General features: G+C 36.5%; 1 pseudogene; it reads left to right on the top strand.

Annotated features, from left to right (window-relative positions):
• Positions 1-3,847: 3,847 nt before the first annotated feature.
• Positions 3,848-5,169, top strand: LOC116582464 (annotated as a pseudogene).
• The last annotated feature ends 6,080 nt before the right edge of the window (positions 5,170-11,249 follow it).

Genomic DNA, 11,249 nt, shown 5'->3' with positions numbered 1-11,249 from the left:
CTGAAAAAGCATTTGACAAAGTGCAGTATCCCTCCTGATTAAAACTCTTCAAAGTGTAGGGATAGAGGGCACATATTATCAATATTATCAAAGCCATCTATGAAAAACCCACTGCAAATATCATTCTCAATGGAGAAAAACTGAATACTTTTCCGCTGAGGTCAGGAACACGGCAGGGATGTCCGTTATCACCACTGCTATTCAACATCGTACTAGAAGTCCTAGCCTCAGCAATCAGACAACAAAAAGAAATTAAAGGCATCCAAATTTTGCCAAATTGTCAAAAGAGAAGTCAAACTATCACTGTTTGCAGATGATATGATACTGTATGTGGAAAACTTAAAGGACTCCACTCCAAATCTGCTATAACTTGTATAGGAATTCTGTGAAGTGTCAGGGTATAAAATCAATGCACAGAAATCAGTTGCATTTCTCTACACCAACAACAAGACAGAAGAAAGAGAAATTAAGAAGTCCATTCCATTTATTGCAAAAGTGCTCAATGAGATTTTAGAAAATAAAAATTTACAAAAAAAAGTTTAGTTTACAATTGCCAAATAATTTAAAACTTTATCTTATATTCAAATACATATATTTTTCTAAATTGATTTATATGCTACTAAAACCAAAAACTTTTAGTTATACTAGATTTCATATCATGCAATCAATGCCAGAAAGCCAACTGGCAATGATTTGTCTTAAATAGAGTTAAGATGGGTGTTATTACAATGCAAGATGGAAACATAGATAGTATAACAATTGAGTGTTACATAACTTTTCTGTTTTCTATCAAGTTACTAATCTACAATAGGCTTTTATCGGTGACAGACTTGGGAATTTAACAAAACTTTTAAACTAGCATGTGTGACTCATTCCTAGAAAACAACACAATCAATAACACTTTATTTAGATTAAATCATGACTATTTCTCCATTTGAATAAAAAAGGTAGCAACCCCAATAAGTTTATTGAACATGAAAAGTTGAAATGCTATAATGCTCCTAAGGAATTAAATGATCCAGTCATGAATTACAAAAAAAGGATATAAATTACCAAAGTGTTTGTATAATTGTAATGTACAACTGCCCATTATCGTTCAATAGTGTAGGCTTGTACAAGAACTCTATAAAAGAACTCCACTTCTAAACTGTGGAAAATATGTTCCCTTTCCCCCTATATACAACTATTAAGCCATTCATTTAGCTTTTAAAATATCCACTTAATACAGGCTTTTTACTCATTTGAACAGGCAGCAGGGCTCTATTCTTATTGCTTACATCTGAAGGATAGACTTCTAGCGTAAGAGGTAAAGCCCATAAAGGAGCCCAATAATAACAACAAAATACAGTTTAGTGAGCCCTTACAATCTGCCAGCTACCTTTCTGAGAATACTTCAATTAATAAAACATATAAAATACCTGACCACAAAGAGCTTACATTCTTTTGAAATAGAATAGTGAAATAAACCAATAATAGAGGGGCACCTCGGTGGCTCAGTCCATTGAGTGACTGCCTTTGGCTTGGGTCATGATCTCAGGGTCCTGGGATGTAACTCCCCAGCAGGCTTTCTAGGCAGTGGGGTGTTTTCTTCTTCCTCTGCGCCCCCTCCCAATTCTCTCTCTCTCTGTCTCAAATAAGAAAATAAACCAGTAATAGAATAATGATTGATGGTTGATGGTGATAAGTGTTACAAAGAAATACAAGGAAAGGTAAAAGCCATTGGAGAATGCTGGGATGAAAGTTAATTTTATTTTGTGTTGGGTGGTTATATCTCATTTATGAGATGTTCTTTGCACAAAGACCCAGGAAGTGAAGGAGGGTGTTATACAAATATTAAAGGAAAAGATTGCTCTAGGCAGAGCAAGTAAGTATATAGACTTTGTGTGAACAGCTTGTCTGTTACTTTTGAGGAAAAGCAAGGAGGCCAATGAGGAGTTCATAGTGGTGGAGAGAGGAAGAAAGTATTGATGTATGACCTTCTAGTACATTGAAATGCCTTCAGTTTTTATTTAATATGAAAGGGGAAGATACCAAAAGATTTTCAACAGCAGAATAAAATCATCTGACTTGATTTTTAGGTGAAGTTGCTGTACCAAAATAAATTTGCAGGGAGAAAGGAGTGCAGTATGTGTGGAAGTGGGGTTATCAATCAAGTCAATAATTCAGGAACATATGATGGTGATTTTAGCATGCTGGGTGGTAATAGAAGTGGTGAGGTATGGTTTTTATTTTGTGTATATTTTGATGGTGAATATTCTGGTGAACAGGATGGGGTATGTGCAGGACAGACAATATCAACATTTATTTTACCTGCACAAACAGAAGGGTGGAGTCTTCATTCCCTGATATGGAGAGAACTCTGAGTTCAAATGTTCTTTCTGATTAAATGGCATAGTGATGATGAGGATTTAGTCAGACAGTGAAAGAGAACAGTAAGCATAGTGTTAAGCGGTACATTTGAACATCAAAAAACATTGTGTTGGATCATCTGTTTATGTGAGTAAATAAATAAATAAAGCTTCCTGGGGTTCTGATAGAGGTAAAGAAGACTACTATATGATCCAAAGGGGCACGTGCACCGAATGTTTATAGCAGCAATGTCCACAATAGCCAAACTATGGAAAGAACCTAGATGTCCATCAACAAATGAATGGTATATATATACAATGGAATACTATGCAGCCATCAAAAGAAATGAAATCTTGCCATTTGCGATGACATGGATGGAACTAGAGGGTATTATGCTTAGCAAAATAAGTCAATCAGAGAAAGACACTATCATATGATCTCCCTGATATGAGGAAATGGAGGTGCAATGTGGGGGGGTTTGGGGGACAGGAAAAGAGTAAATGAAACAAGATGGGATCGGGAGGGAGACAAACCATAAGAGACTCTTAATCTCATAAAACAAATTGAGAGTTGCCGGGGGGGTGAGGAGGGTAGGGAGAGGGTGGTGGGGTTATGAACATTGAGGAGGGTATGTGCTGTGGTGAGTGCTGTGAAGTGTGTAAACCTGGCGATTCACAGACCTGTACCCCTGGGGCTAATAATACATTATATTTTAATTTAAAAAAAGAAGAAGAAGAAGAAGAAGAAGAAGAAGAAGAAGAAGAAGAAGAAGAAGAGACTACTATAAATCCAATGCTATGGTTTTCAGCGAAGAGTGTGTAATCAGGCATATTTTATTAAAGTAACCAAGTAAAATGATGGTCGAAAATTGGAATAACAGAAAACATAAAAATCAGAGATTTTAAAAAGAGATATGGGACAGTGTAGAAAATATACTCAATGATATTATAATAGTGTTATATGGTGACAGATGGTGGCTATATTTGTAGTGATCATAGAATAATGTATGGAGATATTGAAAACCTGAAACCAAGGTAACACTGAATATCAACTATACTCAAATAAAAAAATAGTAAAAATAAAACATTTTAATTTAAAAAGATAAAAAGAGGGACAAGAATTTGAAAAGTGAATTTCAAAAAGAGTAAAGATGAGGCTAAGACATACTCTGAACCTTGAGGAAAACACCATTTTGAAAATTCTTCCCATTTTGAGAAAACTCAAATGAATCAATACCATAAAAGAACCCATTTTAACTGAGAGATGTAATGAATGCTCAAGAAATAATTTTATGACAGGATAATTCTTCCCTATGAAACAGCATACAGAAAACAGGGGAAACACCTGGAAGCAAAATAAACTATACTGAAAATAAGAATTAGGAAAAAGATAAATGATGAAAGATAAGAAAATTAGACCTGTGACAGAGACCTAGTGAAGAGAATTTTTAGCTTGTGGCTTAATGTTTTTGAGGATAATCTAGAGTTCATAACTGCCTTGAGACAGGCTGGTTGTAGGCAGTTTAGGCAGACCCCTAAGACAGGCCTACTTTGGGCAGGTGGTGTTGGAGGAGGCCATTGGGCTGGACAAAGACAAATCCAACCATTTGACTAAAGTGTCTGTGAAGATGTTGAAGTCAGATGCAACAGAGAAAGACCTGTCAAACCTAATCTCAGAAATGGAGATGATGAAGATGATTGGACAGCACAAGGACACCATCAACCTGCTGGGTCCTGCACACAGGACAGGACGGTCCTTCGTACACTATCATGGAGTATGCCTCCAAAGACAACATACAGGAGTACCTGCAGGCCCAGAGGCCTCCTGACCTGGAGTACTGTTACAATATCAGCCACAATGCAGCAGAGCAACTCTCCTCCAAGGACCTGGTATCCTGTGCCTATCAGGTAGCCTGAGGCATGGAGTACCTTGCCTCCAAGAAGTGCATACACCAAGACCTGGCCACCAGGGAAGTGCTGGTGACAAAGGACAACATGATGAAGATCTCAGACTTCAGCCTTGCCAGAGATATCACCACATCAGTTACTATAAAAAGACAACCAACAGTGGACTGCCTGTGAAGTGGATGGTCCCTAAGGCCATGTTTGACCAGATCTACATCCACCTAGAGTGACTTCTGGTCTTTTGGGGTGATCCTGTGCGAAATCTTCACTCTGGAAGCCTCCCATATCCTGGAGTGCCTGTGGAGGTGGTTTTCAAGCTGCTGAAGGAGTCATTTGATGGATAAGCCAATAAGTGCACCAGAGAGTTATACACAATAATGAGGGGTGGCTGGCATGTGGTACCTTCAAGCTGCTGGTAGAAGACCTGGATCATACTGTGGCCTTGACCTCCAACCAGGAGTACCCGGACCTGTCCTTGGCCCTGGAACAATACTAGTCTATGCTTTCCCAACACCCGAAAGCTCCACCTGCTCCTCAGAGAAGAATTCCACCTTCTCTCATGTGCCGTTGCCCAGGGAGGCCTATCTGCCCTGACACCCAGCCCAGCTTGCCAATGGTGGACTCAAATGACTAGTATCCCTATTACTCCTGTCCAGATTCCGTCATAAGCTGTAACCCTTACCCCCCACCCTCCCTGCAAGACTCACTGCCTTCTCCTTTGTCCCTTTCCTACTGGCAGGAGCCAGCTGCCTACCTGAGGCCTTCACCCCTTGAAGTTCACCTCTCTTCCCCTTCCTCTTCCTCCTCCTTACAACCTGCTCATGAAAGAAAGGCACAGAGAGGCAGGTACTTGCTCGTGGCTACTTCCTTCCCTCCCATATGTTGGACCAAGACCCCTCCCTGGCATCTGGTACTGCCTGGACAGTCGAGGGAGTGGGAGATGAGGCATGCCAGTGAAAGCTGTCGGAGCTTTCCTGTTTTGGTTTTGTCTGCTTAGCATAACATGTAAGACTGAGTTCTGGTGGCAGGGACCTAGTCCTTGGGGCTATAGCACTAGCGAGGGGAGGTCAACTGCTCTGGGCCTTGGCTAAGAGCAACCCCTGCTCCAGAGATATGGTGCCAAGGGCTTATTAATTTTGATACTAATTTGCTTTGCTGACCAAGTACCTGGTATCAAAAGATGGGAAGGCAAAGACTGGAAGCAGTGTTGTGACCATGGGTCCAGCCCCAAACTATGAAGAAAACACAAAGTGTATAAATCTGAGTAAGTATATATTTACACACCTTTTTAAATAGGTTGTTATCAAAGATTTAATCAATGGGTAATATGCTCCTCGTGGCTGGGAAGCATCAGTTGCCATATATTAAAAACAAAGAAAAGAGGTGTCTGAGTGGCTTCCTCCATAAGTGTCCCTTCTTTTCAGGTCATGATCCCAGGGTCCTGGGATGGAGCCCCACATCAGGCTCTCTGCTCAGTGGGAAACCTGCTTCTCCTTTTCCCTCTGCCCTGCTTATAGTTCCTCTTCCTGTCTCTCTGTCTGTCAAATAAATAAAATATTAAAAAAAAAGAAAGAAACAAAATGTTTTTAAAAGGTCTTTTTTTTTTTAATTTTCTAGGGGTGCCTGGATGACTCAGTTGTTTAAGCAGATGTTTGCCTTTGGCTGAGGTCATGATTCCAGTGTACAGGGATCCAGCCCTGCATGGGACTACTTGCACCCCAAGGAGCTTGCTTCTTCCTCTCCCTTTGCACGTGATTCCCCCTGCTTGTGCGCTTCCTCTCTCTCTCTCTCTCTCTCTCTGCTCTCAATAAACAAAATAAAATCTTTTACTAAATATATAAATAAATAAATAAAGTTCTAAACCTACTTTCAGTTTAGGTCCCTTAACAAAAATTGCTACTGCTTCATTTAAAAAAAAAAAAGATAATTTAGAAAGATGCTTCCAGAGATTAAAAAGCTGTTTTGTTTCTTTGTCAGGATTAAATATAGAAGTGCTTTAAAAAGTAAAAGAAAAAAATATGCTATATTAACACTAATCACACTATAACTTTGGTGGTTATATCAAGATAATGAAAAGTGATTTTAAAGCAAATTTCATTATCAGACATAAAGATCAAGTCAAAATTACAGAAGAGTAAAAGGATGAATTCATCAGGGAGTATAATAATTCTTGACTTTTAATACTTAATAACAGATTTGGGGATATATAGGGAAAAACTAAGAACAAAAATCATAACTTCTACCTTAGAAGAGAAATGGAAAAAAATTTCAACACCTTTATTTTAAGATTATATAGACAAATGGTCATCAAATTGGTAAGATATGTAAGACTTGAACAAAATTATCAACTAACTAGATATGCTTGATATTACAGAACACTCCCAACAACCGCAGACTACATATATCTTAAGCCATGATTCTCTTTGCAAAGGTCAACATTGATAATGTTCTAGTCATACCTCCGTGTACCAGGAAAGAAGTAGCATATTTCTTGAAAGACACAGCTATCAAAGCTCCATTGAGAAACCGTAAAGATGGAGAAGGGATTTGCAAATTATATATCTGATAATGGACATCTACTCATGATTATTAAAAAATGAATAAAAATAAAAAACCTTACTAATAACCAAACAGAGTATCCAATTTTACATGTGAAGAAAATTATTGAAGAGACATGTCACCAAAAGGATATGGATGGCTTATAAGCACATGACAAATTTCTCAACATTTAGACATTAAAGAAATACAAATTAAAATCATAATGAGACATGCTTACATATCTATTAGAATGGCTAAAATTATAAAGGCTAATTGTACTTCGTCTGAGCTAGATTGAGAAGCAACAAAACATCTAAACTGTTGTTGGCATATATCATGATACCACCACTTTGGAAAATAGTTTGAAAATTTTTTTAAATGCAAAATATGTTGCAGTTACACGAATAGCCATTTTACTTCTAGGCATTTAACCAAGAGAAACAAACCCTATGTTCAGTACAAGGACTTGTATATGAATTTCATAGCAGCTTTATTTTTAAGAATTGAAAACAGTGGAAATGTTCATCAATGTCCATCAATAGAGCAAAGACAAATTATGATCTATTCATTAAAGAGATTACTATTCAACATCAAAATGAACTATTTACAATTGGAGATTCTCAAAGTAATGGTGCTGAGAAAAGAAAAGCCAGGCAATGAATAGTATATACTGTGTGATTCCATGACTATAAAAAATCTAGAAAATACAAATTTATATATAGTCACAGTCATCAAATATATTAGTGTGATTTTAGTGCTTCTTCTGTGCTCCCATAGCTTCCTACACTTGGATCTCCGAGCATTTGTTACACCATGTGAAAATATGAACTCTTTTTCTTTATTCTGTCTTACTAAGAATAAGAATCCTTGAAATTTTATGGACATTTGAACTCTCAGTTATTAGCAGAAATTCTATCACACAGTAAGTTTCCAAATATAAAAGCCAGAGTTTTACAATGACTTCTAAGCTTTTACATGATCTAGCCACTCATTTAACCTCTGTGACCTCTTTCCCTGCTACTCTTCAGTCACTCACAGTGGCCTCCTTGCTATTCCTCAGATATGCCAGGCACGATCCAACCTTATGGCCTTCAAGATAGCCAATTCCTTTGTCTGGAGTGACCTTATTGCTGATAGTTCTGGGCAAATTCATCACCTTTCCATACCTTTGTTCAATTGTCAGCTTCATTGTAACTACCCTGATCTTCCTATTAAAATTTTAACTCCCCATCCCCTGCCTAGCAACCTTGATTTTTCTCACCCTGATCTAATTTTTCTTTTTCCCCATTGTACTCATCATTTTTGAATGCACTATGCAATTTTTATTAAGGTTTATAGCTTTTAATTGTCTCACCCATTAAAATAAAAGTTCTACAAAGCCAAGTATTTCATTTAGCAGTGTAGTCTGAAGTAATATCTGCCATATAATAGGTTCAGTAGACAATTGGTAAATTTCAGAATAAATTAATGTTGAGAGTATACTGAATTTCATAAGTCATTTCAATATTTTTTCCAAAAAATAAACTATGTAAAACATACCTTAAATTTACTTTCAAAATATTTTATAGCATATAATGGACAATATACATAAGCCTTAAAGAAACAATCATATAAATAACCATTTCATACCTACTTAAAAATTGCATAATACCACACTCCTAGATCCTCTCTGAATGCTCTAAAATAACCCTTCAAAGGAAATACATTTTTAAAAATAACAGATTTTTTGGCAAATAATTTAATAAAATAAAAGTTTCATTCATCTATGTAGATCATAATAAATGTTTTTAATAAGCATGAAATTATAACTCTGAAGTGTGCTAAAATGAAACCACCTGCTAAGGGTGAGAGAACAAAAATAAACATCATTTTTCCAAATAAGAGGAATTTATTACCTTTGAATCAAAGCATGTGGATTTGTTCAAACTGGCAATAAAGGAATATGGAAACACAAACCATAGAAAGTCATATTTTAGATTTCTAAAAGACTTCGAAGTGAAGAGTATACTATTTTTTAAATGCTACATAATGCTACATAATGACAAGATGACAGGTTGTGACAAATAGTATTTTAAAAGCTCTACTCATAATGGAACAGAAGGTGTCATTTCCCTATAATTTTATATATGTCATTAATTTACTATATCTGGATACAACATATTACCAAACAGATGTTCATCAAAGACTAAATCATTTTTAATGGAACATAATAATTTGAACCTACAGCTATTAATCATTTTTTCGATCTAACATTTATAGTCTCGCTAAACATTTTATCAGTTGTCGACAAAATTAAAAAAAAATAGGATAGAAAGTCGTGTTTGGAAAAGTAGATTTTCTTTCAAATTTGCATTTAAATGAAAATATTTGCTGATATTTTTAAAACTTTAAATGTAATTTTATATATATCTGACCTATCAGATGATATAAAATTTTTGGAGAAAATACTGACATATTTTTTTGATCTTTGTTGAAGGTATTAATAAAGAGCAACTGTTTGTATTATTTGTATTGTGATATCTTAGTTAATAAACATGAATAACTGGTATAAAATATGTTTTTTTAAAAATTTTATTTATTTATTTGACAGAGATCACAGGTAGGCAGAGAGGCAGGCAGAGAGAGAGGAATGGAAGCAGGCTCCCTGCTGAGAAGAGAGCCCATTGGTGGGACTCAATCCCAGGAACCTGGAATCATGACCTGAGCCGAAGGCAGAGATTTTAACCCACTGAGCCACCCAGGCGCCCTAAAATATGTTTTTTTTATATATAGAATTATAGTTCTTGCCAAAATATGGAACTAGCTGGAACTGAATGCCTCCTTCAAAGTCAGCTCTGGAGAAATTATGCAAGTGTAATATAGAACTATTTCAGATATTAACAAAAACAAAGAAATGATGATAAATTCCTTAAAAGACTCAAAGTTGCTCTTGACTGGTATGTTTCAAGCTCTATTCCTGGTTTGAGGACAGGTTTTAACAGGCCTGTCACTGTAGAAATCAGCTGGATGTTTAGAGGCTATCAGAACTATGCAAAAACCTTGAAGGGGTAAAGACTTGAAAATTCTTTAGAGAGATTAGCTCCCTAAGGCATTATTCCTCCACACATTTTCCTCCAAACAATTAAGGCTGATGGATGAGGGGCACCTGAGTGGCTCTCTCATCACATGGGTGATGGGTTAAGCCTCTGCCTTCATCTCAAGTCATGGTCTCATGGGTCCTGGGATCCAGGCCCCACATTGGGCTCTGCTCAAAAGGAAGCCTGCTTCCCTCCCTGCTTGCCTGCCTCTCTGCTTACTTGTGATCTCTCTCTCTCTCTCTCTCTCTGTGTCCAATAAATAAATAAAATCTTTAAAAAAAGGCTGATGGATGATAAATTATGAAAACTGCTCCCTCCAAATGATGCTTCTTCATAAGGATTTAAGAATTTAAAATTGTAAGAATTTAAAATTGAAACTTGATCGTAGGATTTACCTTATAGAATAACATCAAGTGAAGGCAGTTATTATTAGTTCTGAAGTATTTGTGATTCTGAATTCTTGGCCTCATTAGTAAATTTATTTTTAAATTCTCCCATGGAGTGGTGATTGGCCTTCAGTCTTTCATTGATGCACATCATTGGGTCAAATGAGATGTGTGTGCCCAGAACTATATATAATCTTCTTTGTATTTCACTGGAGATGGCATTGCTGAGTTTTGTTCAATTGGATTTGGACAGATGTTTTAATAGTCACTTCTAGAGTTGGCCCTGGAGAATATCTTCCTTTTTTTTCTCTTCCCGATTCTCTGAAAAACCCTTGACTAATTCACATTATCACAGTGATATCACAATTCAAGTTTTTCCAAACACTATAGCTGCAAAATAGAAGGAAGCTACTCAGAATGTAATGCTATTGTGAATGATTGAGAAAGAAAACATTATTATAATTAAGCTACCAGGTTTCAATGTATTTTATTGTTGCTTAGAAAATCCTAGCATACCCAGACTTTACAGAGATTTGATGATCCTAAGAGGAGCTGAACTCATGGACCAAAATAACTATGCACATAAAAAGTACAATTACTTACCTAAAAAAGATGATGTGGTTAACTTTATATGGCAATCCAAGTGTTATTGGAACAGGAATTTAAAAAATAGCTTAGGGGCGCCTAGGTGGCTCAGTGGATTAAGCCACTGCCTTCAGCTCAGGTCATGATCTCAGGGTCCTGGGATCAAGTCCCGCATCAGGCTCTCTGCTCAGCAGGGAGTCTGCTTCTCTCTCTCTCTCTCTCTCTCTATCTCTCTCTGCCTGCCTCTCCGTCTACTTGTGATCTCTCTCTGTCAAATAAATAAATAAATAAAATCTTAAAAAAAAGAATGACTGTACTTTTAAAAAATAGCTTAAAAGTATATGATAAAATAATGATATACATATACAAAGAAAAGAAAGATACTATACTGTGAATATAAATTAAGTGAA

The sequence above is a fragment of the Mustela erminea genome, chromosome X, assembly GCF_009829155.1.
Source record: "Mustela erminea isolate mMusErm1 chromosome X, mMusErm1.Pri, whole genome shotgun sequence".
Lineage (NCBI taxonomy): Eukaryota > Metazoa > Chordata > Mammalia > Carnivora > Mustelidae > Mustela > Mustela erminea.
Note: the sequence above shows the minus strand (reverse complement) of the source record. Positions and strands in the feature narration are given on the sequence as shown.